General features: G+C 42.5%; 1 long non-coding RNA gene across 2 annotated transcripts in view; it reads right to left on the bottom strand.

Annotated features, from left to right (window-relative positions):
- Positions 1-19,074, bottom strand: part of LOC126075343 (uncharacterized) — a 182,918-nt gene that overhangs the window by 81,733 nt on the left and 82,111 nt on the right. The window lies entirely within an intron of this gene.

Below are 19,074 nucleotides of genomic sequence, written 5' to 3'. Positions count from 1 at the left end.
TTTTACATTCATTTCCTAATATAGACTTCCATCTTGAAGCTCCTAAACATGTCATGAAAAGGTTCTCTTTAAACAGATGCACTTTTCTCAGGAAGGGAACGGATCAAGCTAAGCAACTGGTGATTGGCTGTCAAGGAGCCATATGTAAATGAAGATAATAAAAGGAGGGACCAGCTCTCTGCTCCTGCACCCCATTAATACATTAAACCTAAGTGCCTTCAGAAGATAAAAGATAAAACTTCCACACCTGGACTGTGAGACACTGAGACCACCTTCCACACTCTTCACCCCACTCTTTAGTTCCATAAATAACTTAGAATGCCCTGATTAAGATGCACCAAGCCATGAACATATCTCTTTCAGACAAAGATTAAGCTACTTGCCCAATATTGCCTAGATGTTAGGGTTAAGGAACTGAGGGGCCCAGCAGCCCTAAAGAACTGATTGAGCCCAGCTTTCTCAGCTGGAAAAAAGGTAGGACACTTAGAAGCAGGAAATAAATCAGTCTTGCCAAAGCTTCTTTTTCTATTTTGGTGATTTATAACTCTGTTTAATGGCCTAGAACGTAGAAACCTAGGTTTCAGTTTGAAGGACAAGATTATGTAGAATGAAATGCCATCGGCCACTGTACTGTGTGACTGTGAGTATATTGAGAGTCCTCTGTGTTTTAACAGAAAACTTAGGAAGTGACACAAAATGAGTAAAAGCTCCAGTCTTTAAAGAAACTTAACAACAGTCTGAGAACTGCCCATGAAACAGCTACATAAATTTTCAAAGCAACAGGCCATAAAATTGAGCCCATATGGCTCAAATTGGTAACAAAAACAGCCAATGTTTGTTGAATGTCAGGCACCACACAATATGCTTTACATCTTAACCCCATTTCACAGCTGAAGGAACTGAGGTTCGGAGAGGCTTACGTGCCTTGCCCAAGGTTACACGTAGGTCAGCTACAAAGTTTACTCTAGTTCTACCAATACACAGAGCCTGCATAAATACAGCAGGATACTATCATTAGTTTATTGTTGTAAAACATACACAACACAACATCTGCCAAATCCACATTTTTGCATGTACAATTCAGTGACACCAGTTACACTAATCACGTTGTGCAACCATCGCTGGTATCTGTTGCCAAGTTTTCCATCACCATAAGGAGATACTCAGGGCTACCAAACAATGACTCGCCCTTCCCACCTCCCTCCTGCCCCTGGTAACCACTCATAAACTTTGGGCTCTATACACTTGCCTATTCTAGGTATTTCACAGAAGTGGGGCCATACAAAATTTGCCCTTTTGTGATTGACTTACTTCACTCGGCATAATGTTTTCAAGGTTCATCCATGTTGTAGCAAGTATGAGGACTTTGCTTCTCTTTCTGGCTGAGTACTTATACTATCATTATTAAAAATGAAGCTAGCCCAGTGACATGGAAAAATAGTTACAACATTGGATTAAAAAATAATACACATTATATGTGTCATAACCATGTAAAAGTTTACATGCAGGTGAGAAAGAATTGAAGGAAACATGGAAAAGTTTGAAAAAGATTATAGATGAATCTTTAAAAATTCTCTTTGTAGTGTTGTAAAATTAGATGAATACTTTTCAAATGTTTAAATGATTATGTGCTAAGAAGGGTGTTTAGAGCCAGTGAAATCAATCAGGGAAGATTGCCTGGACAAAGGGAGTTTTCCTTACGATTTTAGGAAACGAGAGGCTCATTTTGGCTGAGAGGAGAAACAGTTGCCAGAGAAGTGACAAGACTGTTAATTCAGCCAGTTCAAATGTATGTTACTCAGGGTGTGGGCTAACGTAAAGTGAGACTGCTACAGAGTGGAGACAGTTGTCAGGATGGGGAAACTGGGACGTTGGAACTGTATAAGCTAAGAAATAAGGAGCAGCACGATGAAAGGGAAGGAGGAACTTTATTGTAACGCTGTGTGTAGGACAGTTGAGAGGAAGGAGAGACCAGGGCAGTGAGACCACCAGAAGACAGAGGAACAAGGTAGACATTTGCATGTGGTGTGAGCTCTCACTGTCTTCACTGAGACGCGGAGCACAGCGCTGTTGAAGCTGCCCCAAGAAAGCCTCAGATCCTTACCACCCACTGCACATGTTTCTGTCTTTGAAATGACAGTTAAGGTGCCTACAATCTCAGGAATTCCATGAGGCTTTTACCGCATTACACCAAGGTAATCCTGTGCGTAAAGCTCTACCCACACCCACCCATTGCCCTCAAGTCGATTCTGACTTCTAGCGACCCTACAGGACAGAGTACTACTGCCCCATAGGGTTTCCAAGGCTGTGAGCTTTAAGAAAGCAGACTGCAGCATATGAATAGTGAAGAGTCAGTTCATTTATTTCCCCTGCCCTTGAGGAACCCAGAAAGGTTTGGAATATGTCTCATGTGAGTAGGTGTCCACAACACACCCATTAAACAGAGAAATAACGCATTTGCAGTGAAATACTTTGACCTGCATTTCATTAGTCTCCAGCTTATAAGCCAAACATAGGGCAGAACTGTAAATACATCTAGCTGGGATGGTGGACAAAGTGTTAGGGGCAAATAAATAAATATTTTAAAAAGAAAAAAAAAAAAGCTGCTATTTTGGGACCATGCGACATAAGGGCTCTGTGCATTCCCTTTTGTGTGACTTCAGCCATGGAACAAACAGACTTCAGAAAGACACACTCTTGTTCTAATTATGGAAATGACTGAACTGATCAAATTACTCACAGCATACCTTTCATTACACCAAAGAAACGACAATTCCAACAAAGGGCTTTGATATGATGATTGAAAATTGTCACCCATTTCCACATGTCTTGGAAGAAATGGAAAACTTAACTGATGATAAAAATGTAAACTAGGGCTGTGAAAGGTTGCTTAACCTTTAATATCACTGTTGTTATTGTTGTTCTGCTGTTTTATCCTTAATTACTACTGCCTACTTTAATTTTACTTTAAAGAAAAAGAAGAGTAACTATTAAGAAAAAGAGCTATATTAATTCTCTGTAAGCTTTGACCAGAAATACTGATCTTTTAAATAAGCTTTTTATAGATAGTATTGTTGGATGTCTAGTTTGTATCATGTTTACTTGGTTTCAGAATAAATACTCTCCCCCAATTAAAAAAAGATCGGAGGAGAGGGAAAGGAACAAATTTGGCCTGATGTAAATAATCTAATTGGCTCATTCCCTGTGTCCCAGTCCTGAAATAGCAACAAAACAATTCAGATTCTTTGTCTCTCCCCTCAGATTGGAGAACGAGGAGTGACTTGCCTGTCAGTGTACCGGCTAGGGGTTGAGTCATAAAGCAACAGCAGGGGTGACCAATTGCCATCAAGTGAATTTCCACTGACAGCGATGCCATGTGGGTCAGAGTAGAACTGTGCTCCATAGGGTTTTCAGTGACTGAGTTTTCACAAGTAAATCACCAGGCCTTTCTTCCAAGGCACCTCTGGGTGGACTCAAACCTCCAACCTTTTGTTTAACAGCCACATTAAATACTTGCACCACCCAGGAAGCAGAAACCCATGGCACTTTCCCAAGGGAAGAGAATAAGCCCTTGTGGGGGGTAGAGGGGGAGCCTGGGGGTAATCAGTAGCCAAAAGGACGTAGCACACATTCTTGTAATTTCAAGGCTCAGACAAGGTAATTATAATATGCATAATAATAAACTTTTCTGCTCCACAGTTATTTTTACTTCCAGGCAGATTGTGGTTATTAAACCGTCCACTGATTCATCTTGTTGGGCAATTTCCATTTATTCTTGACTCTCTTTCACTCCCCATCCTGCCCAACAGCCCTACACACATACACACACACGCCAAAAGGCCAGACAACAAAAGTAATAATGTATAAATTGAACAGTAATATACCTTCGAAGATGTTGGAATCTCAATGGTAGATCTATAAATTAGACATATTTTCCCAAAGGGTAACTGTACTGAATGCAAAGAGCAGAGGGATAATGGGAGGTAACAGCCCCACATGGGTTCTACTTTTTCTCTGGCTGCTCTGAATTATGGAAACCCTGGTGGCATAGTGGTTAAGTGCTACAGCTGTTAACTAAAAGGTCAGCAGTTTGAATCTGCCGGGCACTCCTTGGAAACTCTATGGGGCGGGGTCACTATGAGTTGGAATCAGCCCGTCGGCAGTGGGTTTTGGCTCTAAATTATGGCAAAGAACGATGAGCAAATTCATGAATTAAATGTCCATTTGCCCACAATTTACTGCAGCCTGTACTGACTTGAATAAAAATGGCATAATGTTTATGTCTAATTAGTTAGTTTGTATTTTTCCTGCATTGCCAAAGTCAGGCTTCCTTCTTCTCCCTACTGACAACACTTTATCCTTTCCCTGCTCTGCCCTCAAAACATGTTTGCAAGACAGGAGCCAAGAGATTGATTCCTCTTCGGGGAGAAATGACTAATAAGGCTGTAACTGGGCCCTTCTTTACAATGAAGAGCTACATTCAGAAAAGGGAGGAATGAATCCGTAACTGTGGGATTTCAGGCATCAAAAAGGTGAGAAACCTGAATTTGGGAGGAAGAGTCTACTTGCCTTAATTAAGGGTTCCCATCCATTCTTCTGTCCCTGGGTGACGCAAATTGTTAAGCGATCGACTACTAGCTAAAAGATTTGGGGTTCAAAACTACTGAGAGGCCCCTTGGGAGACAGGCCTGGCGATCGGCTTCCAAAATTTCAGCCTTGAAAACCCTGTGGAGCAGTTCTAGTCTGCGCAACATGGCATCGCCATGAGTCGGAATCAACTCAACAGCAACTAACAAGAGCAACAACAACCCACCTTGTAGTTAGCTCAGGTGCCAATTGTCAGGAGAACTAACCACCAGCTCATCACTTGCATTTCATTCACATCAATTCCACAGTATTTATTTTTTGGTTGTGAGAAGTGTGTTTACTTGTTGTGCGTTCGGTATTTAAAGGAAGCCTGTGGGGATAATGTCCTCAACCACAAATGTTAGCAGCCAGTCTACCTCCCTGGAGCCTGGGCTTCCTGATCCACAGCTTCACACACGGGGCCCCCTTCTCTATTGTTATCCCCACTAAAGCTGGATATACTGAACTGAAGAATCCTGTTCCTTAATCTCTCCTTTATCGCCAGCTACTCAGGAGGAGACGAGAGACAGAGCACTGTGCTCTCAGCAGGATGCTCGTGTGGGCACCTTTTTGGCTCCCTCTCTACCCTCAGTTTCACCAACGCCTCACATAAGCATACTACTGCTTCCATCCAAGCAAAACCTGGCATAGCACTTACTGGATTAGATTTATGTGGAACACACTTGCACTGTGTAATAACCATCTCCTCCCTCCCATCTCTATACCTTCTCTTCTAGTGGTTGCTCAGCACAGGAAGGTCCTGTGTGTACCACAGAGATCAGTGACATGGACTTGGGAGTCAGATACACCTGGGCTCAAATCCCAGCTTCACCACTTACTCCGTACGAGCTACTAGGCAAGCTTCTTAATTGCCCCGAGCTTCACCTTCCTTGTCCATAAGATAGGGATAAAAACCACTGCACATTGATAGGAGGATGAAATGAAAAACTGCTGTAAAGCCCTTGGCAGTGTACCAGGTACACAATAAATACTCAATAAATGGTAACGAATTTTTCTCAAGTTGAAAGACCTGAAGAAAAAATTCAAGCCTCAAGTTGTGTAAAAACGGCATGGGGGCAGTATCTGCCCTCCTTCAACCCCACAAGGGGGAAGGAGAAGCAAGATCAACAGCAAAAGGCTGACTCCCACGAGGCGGAGGCCAGACAAGCCTCCTTTCTCCGCCACCTTATCAATCCTGACACCAACTGTCCCACCCACAGCACTCTCTAAGGAGTTCAATAACTCATTGCAATGGCCACATAGAACTCACACACCATATTCACAATTATGGGGTTTATTAGGGAAGTAACAGGTTACAGTTCAGGCTCAGGAACACTCAGGATACAGTTCTTCCATCAGGACAGCCTCTTCCCCACCATTCTCGAAGGCACACCTCTCCCTGGCCCTCAATCTCCGCCCAAAGGCACTCAGCTTTCTCGCTTTGTGGACCAGGAAGCCCAATGCACTATCTCCTGCCCGTCTGTCCTTCCTTGGTGGTGGTGGGCTTTTCTCTCTCCTGACTCTGGGATGGCTCACCTCAAGCCCAGCATAATGTCAAAAACTGACCAATCCCTTTGGTGGGCCACAATTACCCTATTACACAGTCTCACCCGAACACCTGGGTGGGATTTAAAAGACCATGGCGAGAAAGTCCACACAAAATAATCCATTACACCAAAAACTGCAATATTGAATTCCATGGGGAAATATTAAATGATACGGAAAGCATCAAGAGAAGGTGGAAAAATACAAAGAACCACTGTACTAAAAAGAATTGCTTGACATTCAACCATTTTGGGAGGTAGCATATGATCAAGAAACAATGGTACTGAAGGAAGAGGTCTAAGCTGCACTGACGGTATAGGCGAAAAACAAGCCTCCAGGAATTGACGGAACACCAATTGAGATGTTTTGACAGATGGATGCAGTGCTGGAAGTGCTCACTCATCTATGCTAAGAAACTTGGAAGGCAGCTACCCGGCAAACTGACTGGAAGAGATCCATACTTATACCCATTCCAAAGAAAAGTGATCCAGCAGAATGTGGAAATTATCAAACAATTACCATTAATATCACACGCAAGTAACATTTTGCTGAAGATCATTCAAAGGCAGTTGCAGTAGCACAACAACAGGGAACTGCCAGAAATGCAAGGTGGATTCAGAAGAGAACCAGGGATGTCATTGCTGAAGTCAGACAGATCTGAAAGCAGAGAACACCAGAAGGATGTTTACCTGCGTTTTATTGACTATGCAAAGGCATTCGACTATGTGGATCATAACAAATTATGGATAACATTGGGAAGAATGGGAATTCCAGAACACTTAATTGTGCTCATGAGGAACCTGTACAAAAACCAAGAGGCAGTCGTTCCAACAGAACAGGGGATACTGCATGGCTTAAAGTCAGGAAAGGTGTGCATCAGAGTTGTATCTTTTCACCAAACCAAAAACCAAACCCAGTGCCGTCGAGTCGATTCCGACTCATAGCGACCCTATAGGACAGAGTAGAACTGCCCCATAGAGTTTCCAAGGAGCGCCTGGCGGATTCAAACTGCCAACCCTTCGGTTACCAGCCGTAGCACTTAAACACTACACCCCGGGGTTTCCATCCTTTCGCTATACTTATTCAATCTGCATGCTGGGCAAATAATCCAAGAAGCTGTTCTGTACATAGAAAAACACAGCATCAGGATTGGAGGAAGACTCATTAACAACCTGCGATATGCAGATGACACAACCTTGCTTGCCGAGAGCGAAGAGGACTTGAAGCGCTTACTGAAGAAGACCAAAGACTACAGCCTTCAGTGTGGGTTGCACCTCAACATAAAAGAAAACAAAAGTCCTCACAACTGGACCAATAAGCAACATCATGATAAACGGAGAAAAGATTGAAGTTGTCAAGGATTTCATTTCACTTGGATCCACAATCAATACCCATGGAAGCAGCAGTCAGGAAATCAAATGACATATCGCACTGAGAAAATTGCTACCTCTTGTAAGTGTTAAAAAGCAAAGATGTCACTGTGAAGACTCAGGTACGCCTGAAGCAAGCCGCGGTGTTTTCAATTGCTTCATATGCATGTGGAAGCTGGACGATGAATAAGGAAAACTGCAGAAGAACTGATGCCTCTGAATTATGATATTGGCGAAGAATATTAAATACACCGTGGACTGCCAGAAGAATGAACAAATCTGTCTTGGAAGAAGTACAGCCAGAATGCTCCTTAGAAGCAAGGTTGGCAAGACTTCATCTCACATACTTTGGACATATTTTCATGAGGGACCATCCTCTGGAGAAGGGCATCATGCTTGGTAGAGGGTCAGAGAAAAAGAGGAAGACCCTCGACAAGATAGACTGACACAGTGGCTGCAACAATAGGCTCAAGTATAACAACGATTATGAGGCTGGCACAGGACTGGGCAGTGTTTTGTTCTGCTGTACACAGGGTTGCTATGAGTCGGAACCAACTCAATGGCACCTAACAACAACATTAATAATGAAACTTACTATTTAGTTGCTCAAACCTTAGATGTACTCCTCTGTTTCTCTCCATAGCCAACCTGTCCCACAGTCCAATTAATTCTACTTCCTAAATAGACTTGAAATCCAATTTCTCCTTCTCATACCTGTTCTGTTAGCTCAGGCCCTTAACTTATCCTACCCGATCTATGGTTATTAACTTTTTAACTCTACTTATATATCCAGCCTCTTCCTATTCCATCTATTCTCCACATTTCCCAACAGTGTGAATTTTCTAAAATATAAATCTGCTCACGGCACTCCCCTAATTAAGGTCTCTCAGCAGATCCACACATTACCTTCTGGATGCAATCCCAATTCCTCAACACAGCATGCAAGGCCTGGGACCACATTTTGCCACTCGCTGACCACTCTTCATACACTCCTTTCTCCCGGAACGCTTTGTACTTCTGTAAACGAACCTCATGTCTGCAGGTCTTTGCACATGCTATTCCCAGAACATTTCTTCCTTTCTTCACATGTCTGACTCCCACTTATCCTCTAAGACTCAACTACCAGAGTTCTTTTCCAAGAAATCTTCCTAACCCCTTACATATTGTACTATTTTAGTTTCTGTTTGCTTGTCTGTCTCCTTCTACTTAGAACTGAGTTTCTTGAGGAAGGAACTATGTACCTTGCTATATTGCAAGTGACTAATAAAAAATACAGATGTTGAATTGATTCATGCAACAAACATTCACTGAGCACCCACTCTGTGCCAAGCACTGGGTTAGGTACTAGATTCAAATTTGTTCTCTGTCAGTCCACAGTCTCTGGGTGTTTTGTGATCACTGGTGACAAAGGAAAGTCTGAGCAGGGTTTGACTTCCTAAGATCTCCCCCCTTAAAACTTCCACTCAGGTTTCTCCCTACAAGGGCTGTCCATTGGTAGATATGAACCAAACCAAAAAACTAAACCCATTGCCACTGAGTAGATTCCAATTCATGGCAACTTTTAGGACAGGGTAGAACTGCCCCACAGGGTTTCCAAGACTAATCATTATGGAAGCAGACTGCCACATCTTTCTCCCGAGGAGCAGCTGGTGGGTTAGAACCAACGACCCTTCAGTTAGCAGCCAAGGGCTTAACCATTGCATCACCATGGTGTCCTAGGTAGATGTGAACACTCATATGTGTCATCTAAAAGTATTCTCACAGCACTCATGTAAGGTAGATATTATCTCAGTTTTGCGAAGAAGAAACCCAAAGGTCTGGGAGATTTCATGGCTTGCCCAATAGCCACCAGCTGGTGATAGGCACACCTTAGTATGAGGGGAGACAGTGTGTATAGCAGTTATGAGCTAGCTTTTAGAGTGAGATCAATCTGGTTAAAATCCTAGCCTTTCCATATATGAACTGTGCGGTCTTAAGAAAATTACTTAACCTCTGGGAGCCTCAGTTTCCCTTCTTGAAGAGAGGGGAAAATAATGCTTACCTACTGTCGAAAAAAAATTTTTTTTTTTTTTTTACTGTCTTTATTATCTAGTGCTGCTATAACAGAAATACCACAAGTGGATGGTTTTGACAAACAGAAATTTATTTTCTCACAGTTTTTTAGGAGGCTAGAGGTCCAAATTCAGGGCATCAGCTGCAGAGGAAGGCTTTCTCTCTCTGTCAGTTCTGGGGGAAGGTCTTTGACATCAATCTTTCCCTGGTCAAGGAGTGTCAGCACAGGGATTTCAAGTCCAAAGGACAGCACTCTGCTCCTGGCTTTGCGTTCTTGGTGATGGGAGGTCCCTCTCTTCTCTGCTGGATTCTCTCTTTTGTATCTCAAAAGAGACTGAATCAAGATACAACCTAATCCTATAGATTGAGTCTTGCCTCATTAACATAACTACCTCTAATCCTGCCTCATTAACATTATAGAGAGAGGATTTACAACACATAGGAAAATCATATCAGATCACAAAATTGTGGACGGCCACACAATACTAGGAATCATAGCCTAGCCAAGTTGATGCATATTTTCAGAAGACACAATTCAATCCATAGCACCCACCTACCTCCAAACCTAGTTCAAATTCAAAACTACATTTAAATTAAAAACTACATGTAAATCCAAAGCCTGGAAATGGCCCAGGAGGAGCCGAACTCACTCCATAGCCCACATTCAAACTGCTGTAAGGTTTTTCCTTCCTGGGGAAGGGTTTAGGTTGATAGAAGGAAAGTAGATTCTATCCGAAGTCACACAGAGAACCTAAGATCCAAACTGAGAATGCCTTTGTTCCCAGCAATTGAGGATACCAAGAAAATTGCCCATGTGTCAGCTACGTTGTAGATATTCCCTAGAGAATTCAGACCATGTCAGCCATCAAATAATGAGACTTTGTGAAATGTGCAAGTGCTTTGAAAAATACAATAGGTGGTATAGTTTTTATTATTAGCAGTCTAAGTTGGAACCCTACATGACTCCAGTGAACTTGTCAGGTTACCTAAAAATCAACTCCTTCCTCCCTCACTTATTTGGGTGTTATCTCCATAGTATTTCATTCTCTTGAAAATACACATTAGTTACCGTGTTGTTAATGCTATGAGGTAGAGTATTTTGATCCCACCTTGTAAAAATTAGGTAACCCACTTATAGATGTGGTACAATGGAATAACATTGTTTTCACAGTTCCTTGTGATCTTCTTTTTTTTGTGATCTGGGAATGCCAAAAAAAAACCAAACCCATTGCCGGCGAGTCTATTCTGACCCATAGTGACCCTATAGGGCAGAGTAGAACTGCCCCCACAGAGTTTCCAAGGAGCAGCTGGTGGACTTGAACTGCAGACCTTTTGGCTAGCAGCCAAATGCTTAACCACTGTGCCACCAGAGCTGGAAGTGATGGTCAATTATAACAATAGTAGGTAATTATTAAGCTCATACATTGTGCTAGGTACTGGCCTAAGAGACTGAAAATATGCATTATTTCATTTAATAGAAGAACCCAGTGAGATGGATAATACAATACCAGCTACTGTCAAGTCAGTTCTGACTCATGGTAACCCCATGTGTTGTGCAGTAGAACTGTGCTCTGTGGGATTTTTACGGCTGTGACCTTTGGGAAGCATACCACCAGGTCTTTTTCCAAAGCGCCTCTGGGTGGGTTCAAACCGCCAAACTTTTAGTTAGTAGTCAAGCGCTTAACTGTTTGTGCCACCCACGGACCACAAGGTAGATAGTAGTATTCCCAAAAGAAATCTGAGAGCTAGCAGTATGCCTCAGGACATACTGCTGTGAGGCAGAGCAAGAAACCAAACCTGCCAGCGTCCTCCTCAGCTCCCCTCTACTGATCACCTACTACGTATAAGGCCCTGGGCCATCAGGAGACCAGTATGAGTAACACACTACTCACTCCTCAGGGTTTACTATGTAGCTCCAACTTAAATTTTGTCTGGAACAAGACAAACCAAAACCAGTTGCCATCAGTCGATTCAGAGTCATGGTGACCTCATGTGTGTCTGAGTAAAATTGTGCTCCATAGGGTTTTCAATGGCTGATGCTGAATGGCTGATATTCCATTTCAGTGGGAGTAGATCCCCAGGCCTCTCTTCTGAGCCACCTCTAGGTGGGCTCAAACCACCAAATTTTGGGTTACCAGCTGAAGGCATTAACCATTTGCACCACCCAAGGACTCAAGGATGAGATAAGTAAATACATGGATGGATTGAGTGGAGTAGTCAGGCTATGTCAAACACACCAATATGGTGCAAAGCAGCATATATCAATTGCCTGAAATGAAGAACAAGGGAAGTGGGAGAGGAAAGTACAGCTAGGCAATTAGGAAAGGCCTTGTGAATAAGGTGCCATATGAGATCGCACAGACCTCCAAAATCCCATAGTAGTTTTTAGCTCCCAACGTCACTCTGCTACTCTCATTAGAATTTCCTTTCTTTAGAATTTCCACTCTATTAATAATTTTGACCTCAGGCCTAGCACCTGTTGTGACTTTATCTCACAATCAAAGTATGAGGATCTGGCTTGCCTCCCTCTCCTCGTCTTTGCAAGGTTTGCTCTCTTTAAACATCTATTTTCTCATCATCTGCCACTTGCTCCTGACATGTCACTGCCACAGGACCACTGGTCCATGGGCTCGTAGCTTTCTAGGCTGAGCTGAGCTTAACTATTTGTGCCACCCAGGGACCACAAGGTAGATAATAGTATTTGCAAAAGAAATATGAGAGCTGGAGGACTTAATCTTATTGCCTCAGGACAGACTGCTGTAAAAACGTTCCAAGTGAAGGCAGGAAGTGAGGAAAAGAACGCCTGGTTTCAGCAGGGTTTTCTTCCTGCTGAGGACAACGAGACCTCCAACGTGTGTCTTTTGGGTTTGGACATCATATCATTTTGTGAAACTGCACTTTAAAAAGTATGTTTTATATCAACACCAGGATTTTGCTAAAACTTTCATTGGCACGTCTAAAAGTGTCCTTTAAAAAAAGGCACCAACATTAGGTCTTAGTCTTAGAATTCCATTTACTTTTGACCTGGCTTTAACAAAATTTCAACTTATTGTTAGTTCTTGCGTTGATGGATTCCTCAAATGGTGAGTAATAACCTGAAAAGGTTCAGTATGAATATACAAATAAAAAATACCTGTGCGTAAACCAATATAACTCATCCAAGATGTAAGTCATTGCATTCCTTTATGCTAAATAGATTTTCCTGGTTTTGTGAGGCTTTGAGTTATAGCTTGAAAAACAAACACCCGAAATTCAGACACAAACACCTGCTTGCCGGCTATCCAGATATAGCTTTTACGCAGTCCATGTCCCTTCACAGGGTACCCTAGAGCAGCAGGATGTGTCAAAGCATAATATCACTGTCACACTGCTCTCCCTGTCCTCAGTCTCTGTCCACTCCTTGCCACCAGTCCATCCACTTCAAGATTGCCGGGGCAGTCTCTCAAAAATGAAAATCTGGTCAGGTCCCTTGTTCAAACAGAGCCTTCCCATCACTTACAGAGTCAAGTCTAAACTCCACAGTGCTTCAGCCTGAGCTTCCGCCAGCCCCTCCCATAAACTTCATGCCTCCCAGCCTCCGTGAACCTCTCACTAGTCCTCAACACCCCCCCACAAACTCTTCCTCGGGCCTGTGCCCTTTGCCCAGGTTACACCTCTGCCTACAGTGACGGTCCCTCTCTATCGGCTCTGGACAAACACTTCTATTTGTCTTTTAGACCAAATTCGAACATCACTGTCTTTGTGATGCCTCTCTGTCACTCCTTCACACACTCACACACACGGGTCTTGTCTGCCTGCGCCGTCTTATATACTTCTTACACAGTACCATCATACCTATTAACACGACTGACCCACACTGGGAACTCCTGGAAGCCACAATTATTACTTCCCCAGCCCTTAACAAAGTGCTTCACACAAAGGATAATCTCAATAAATATTTGTTGAATAGATGAATGGATGAAATAGGGGAAATTTACCTTTAGCGTTCTTCCACCTCCCCACCATCACCAGCTGCCCTTTCTCAGCTACTCCCCCAACCCCACCATTTTGTTGCTTTTCTCCCTTGCCGCTGTTAATCCTCTCTCTCCAATTCTAGCATTTTATTTTTGTCCCAACTGTTAATACAAAAAACTGCTCTCAGGAAAGGCTTGGATAAACTCACAAGGCTGAATGAACATGTCAGCCCTCAAGCAGGGTTTTTATAATTTACCAGGTGACAGAATCTTGAAGCAAAGCAATAAATCTCTAATTGTAGCATCTTAGCCTAGTAAGAGGCTCTCTCAGAGACCCTGCATCCACATAGTGCCATTTTGTGTAGGAGCTGGCTTTTCACTGTTAAAAAACAGTTGCCATCAAGTTGATTCCAACTCATGGCAACCCTGTGTTTGTCAGAGTAGAGCTGTGCTCCATAGGGTTTTCAAGACTGTGACCTTTTGGAAGCAGATCACCAGGACTGTCTTCCAAGGTGCCGGGGTTGGGGAGGGTGGCACTGAACCACCAACTCCTTGGTTAGTAGTTAAGCATTTAACCACTTGCACCGCCCAGAGCCTCCTTCACTGACTGTCCGAGGTAGCAAAATCTATGTAAACTCTTGGCTATATCGCCTGGGGCCCTAGGAAATCAGTCTTCTCAAACTGAATGCCCTAACCATTCTCCATAACTGCTATAATATTGAGACTTTTTGAAAAAAGAAATCTTTTGAGTTTTTTGTAGAGCTCCACATTTAAAAGAAAAGGATCATTGTGGAGATTGCAACAATGTCACACAAAAAAAATATAAAATTTTGTATGAGAATGTAAGCTTTCACCTAAAGCACAATTTAAAAAAAAGATAAGGAAGACTTTGACTACTAAAAGATTTAACCTCAGCAGGTCTGATTTAAACACTGATTAATTTTATCTTTTAGAATGAGGAAAGTATCTAACAATATCATTAATATCACACATAAGTAAAACTTTACTGAAGATCATTCAAAAGCACTTGTAGCAGAACATCAACAGGGAACTGCCAAAAGTTCCAGTCGGATTCAGAGCAGGACATGGAACAAGAGATACCATTGCCAGACAGGTCTTGGCTGAAAGCAGAGGATACCAGAAAGATGTTTACCTGTTTTTATTGACTATTCAAAGGCATTTGACTGTGTGCATCATAAAAAATTATGGATAACATTGTGAAAATTGGAATTCCAGAACGCTTAATTGTGCTCATGAGGAATCTGTACATAGACCAAGAGGCAGTTGTTCCAACAGAAAAAGGGGATACTGTGTGGTTTAACATCAGGAAAGGTGTGCATCACCATACTTATTCAGTCTGTGTGTTGAGCAAATAACCTGAAAAGCTGGACTATATATAGAAGACTGCAGCATCATGATTGGAGGAAGACTCATTAACAACCTGCAATATGCAGATGACACAACCTTGCTTGCCGAGAGCGAAGAGGACTTGAAACACTTACTGATGAAGATCAAAGACTACAGCCTTCAGTATGGGTTGCACCTCAACATAAAGAAAACAAAAATCCTCACAACTGGACCAATAAGCAACATCATGATAAACGGAGAAAAGATTGAAGTTGTCAAGAATTTCATTTTACTTGGATCCACAATCAACAGCCATGGAAACAGCAGTCAAGAAATAAAATGACGTATTGCATTGGGCGAATCTGCTGCAAAAGACCTCTTCAAAGTGTTAAAAAAGTAAAGATGTCACTTTGAGGACTAAGGTGCGCCTGACCCAAGCAATGGTGTTTTCAGTCACCTCATATACGTGCAAAACCTGGACAATGAATAAAGAAGATCAAAGAATTGATGCCTTTGAATTATGGTATTGGAGAAGAATATTGAATATACCACAAGCTGCCAAAAGAACGAACAAATCTGTCTTAGAAGAAGCACAGCCAGAATGCTCCTTAGAAGCAAGGATGGCCAGACTGTGTCTCTAGTACTTTGGACATGTTATCAGCAGGGACCAGTCCCTGGAGAAGGACATCATGCTTGGTAAGGTAGTGGGTCAGAGAAAAAGAGGAAGACCCTCCAAGAGATGAACTGACACAGTGGCTGCAACAATGGGCTCAAACATAACAACAATTGTGAGGATGCTGCAGAATCGGGTAGTGTTTTGTTCTATTGCACAAGGGGTTGCTATGAGTCAGAACCGACTCGACAGCACCTAACAACAACAATTTTATCTTTCTTATTTGCTGAGCTATTTAATGTGCAGTTATTTTCTAATGGAGGACAGGGGAATAATATCATTAAAAATTCTAACAGAAACCTAGCAGAAAAAAATTCTTTCCCAATAGTACAAAACAAGTTAAAGTGTAAACAGTAAGAAAGATGAGCTCAGGAAAGTAACAGAGTTCAATAAACATCCAGCTCAGTTTCCTAGGAATTCTGAAAGCTCCCTTTGAGTGTATCGTGAGAGACTTTTTTAGGAAGATAAAGGAGGAGGGGGAGCTCTAACCTGCCTGTGCATGAAAGAGGCCCCATTCCATGTGGCAGTGGCACATGCTCCCCAATCCCCTTACACTTTAATCATGGGATAACTTGTTTTAAAAACAGATAAATAGGATTCGGCCTACCAAGCTATCCCATATCAGAAAGGCTCCTTGGATCAAAGCCATACGGCCAAAGTAGAGAAGCCATCAGGCAGTGAAAGCTTTCTGACAGCTAAGTCAAAACTGAGAATAAATCAATTGGATTTTATCCCCCTCCCTGCCCCTTCGGGTCCACCGAGTGGTGGCACAGCTCTGCACTCAGATGGTACAAAGTCATGTTCTGCAAGTTCTTATCTTCCAAACGTGGAATAATATGATACAGTATTGAGGAGTCCACCACCCATTTGACTGTTTGCCATACTGTGGTGGCTTGCATGTTGCTATGATGCTAGAAGCTATGCCAAGGGTACTTCAAATACCAGAATGGTCACCCATATTAGTGGGCAGGTTTCAGCAGAGCTTCCAGACTGAGACAGACTAGGATGAAAGGCCTGGCCATCTTCTTTCAAAAATTAGCCAATGAAAACCAGCTAGATCACAATAGAATATTGTCTGATATGGTGCTGGAAGATGAGCCCCCTAAATTGGAAGGCATTTGAAATATACAGCAGCCACAATAATGGATTCAAGCACACTAATGATCGTGAAGATGGCGCAGGAATAGGCAATGTTTCATTCTGTCATACGTGGGGTTGCCATAAGTCCGAGTCAGTGCCAACAACTAAAAACAACAACACTGAAGACTAGTAATCAAATGAGAAGGAGCCCTGGTGGCACAGTGGTTAAGCACTTGGCTGCTAACCAAAAGGTTTGCTAGAGAAGGATGTGGCAGTCTGCTTCTGCGAAGATTACAGCCTTGGAAACCGTATGGGGCAGTTCTACTATGTTCTATAGGATTGCTACGAGTCAGAATTGATTCAACAGCAATGGGTTTAGGTTTAGAGAAACAAACGAGATCATAGCTGAGGAGATGTATTTAAAAGCCCAAGGCACTTTATAAATATGAGGTGGCGGAGTTACTGTGATGGGGATACACCATGCCACCTGTTTTTAGCAGCTGTAGCTGGCAGCACTGATGGACTGCATTGTCAAACACAAGACCTCATACTAATAGGCCAGGAGACAATACAAGCCGCCTTTTTCTCTTGACCAGCTTACACAGGCTGTAATCCAAGAAAACAATGCTACTTATAGTTATCAGATGTTTGGGCCACCAGAAAAACCTACTCAACACACACCTGATTATAATATATAATAGAATATATATTGGTTTGGAATAGAAAATGGTTCTGAGTTCCAACTCAGGCTGCCAGGAGCTTGTCTACACACCTCTTTTAGTGAGAATAAGATTCCTTCACTTCCTGACTCCCCCAAAGTAGAATAAAGGTCTGACAGCAGACATGTCTTCTGCGCACACTGAAGGATTGAAAAGGTATTAGGGCTCATCTAGTCCAACCCTCCGGTGGGGTAGTGTTGTTGTTGTGTGCCGTAGAGAGGATTCCAACTCGTAGTGACCCTACGTGACAGAGTAGAACTTCCCCACAGGGTTTCCTAAACTGTAATCTTTACGGAGCAGATCTCCAGGTCTTTTCCCCTTCAGAGATGTTGATGGGTTTGAACCGCCAACATTTTCGTTAGCAGTAATGGAGTGTAATGAAGGTGAAAACAGCTCATGCACGTAGAGCCTGCAACACAATAACTAGCACGTAGTAAGCCCTCGATAAAAGCTGCTAGTGATAGCACTAATCGTAATATCTCAGAGCTGTTTAGTGGCAGGGCTGGACTAGACTCTTAATCTTTCCACTAAGTCCAATGGCTTCCCACTGTAGACGGACTATCTTGAGTGTAAAGCTTTTAAAAATTGATTTAAAAGAGCCAATTATTTCCATACAATTTATTTTACTGTGGATTCGAACTGCCGACCTTTTGGTTAGCAGCCATAGCACTTAACCACTACGTCACCAGTGTTTCCTATTTTATTGTAAATCCCACCATTTATATGCTCACAGTTTAAAAAATATTCAACAGATAAAGTCTGATTTATTTTAGATCCCCAAATTATTCTTCCCATTTTCTTTCATAAAAGCAGTCCAGACATAAAAAGCAAATATGGTAAAGAAAATCCCTGAATGATTACTTTCATTAAAATTGTGTTTGCTTGAAAACTAGACAATAAACCTTCATATCTCAGTGCTCCAGCTCTACAATTTGACAAAAACCAGCACCTACGGATGTATTTTAGCAAACATACTCCCATAGTACGCCCTGGGCTTTACAAACCTCCGTGGCTGTTGGCCGTCAGCCGGGAACCAGTGATTCCTGAGCCTTATCCAAAAACAAAACATGACAATAGTCCTACACCCCAACCCACAAGGGCTGCAGTGTCCCTTAGCATTCTTGGAGAAAAGCTGTATTCATACTTTACATTCTGTACCAACACTGCTGGGTCATCTGCCTGTCTCCTGGTATACTGCTTTTGCTAGGAAGCCCAGCTCTCTCTGCACCCTCTGGGCACCCATCATCAAAACCAAACCTTTGCTATTACAAACTCAGTTGGTAAATAACATGCTCCTCCTCTCAAGGCTTCCTACTTTTAGGCAGAGAAACCGACATTCTTTTTTGGTGCTTCTCTGATGTTCTGAGCTAAAAAGCAGCCCCTGATTTTGGCCTCCCCCCCAGTTTTAAGTGCTTCTAAACTTACTAGACTGAAATAGAAAAAGGTTGTCAAATAGATTCCATTTCTATGCCAAGGCAAATCAATTAGTCGAGCTTACTGGAGCACCATCTTGAAAGGATTCTGAGACCTGATCTAAGGTTCACTGGAAAAGAGGGCAGTGATTGACTAGCAATGTCTGCCACTGGAATGGGATGGGGAGAAGCAACACACATAACAGGAACTTGCAGTGTCTCAAGGAATTGCTAACGCACTCCAAATATTGGCTTAATGACTCCTAGGGGGCACTAGGAATGTGCTGGCACAATGAA

This window comes from Elephas maximus, chromosome 4, assembly GCF_024166365.1.
Source record: "Elephas maximus indicus isolate mEleMax1 chromosome 4, mEleMax1 primary haplotype, whole genome shotgun sequence".
In the NCBI taxonomy this organism is placed as follows: Eukaryota; Metazoa; Chordata; class Mammalia; order Proboscidea; family Elephantidae; genus Elephas; species Elephas maximus.
Note: the sequence above shows the minus strand (reverse complement) of the source record. Positions and strands in the feature narration are given on the sequence as shown.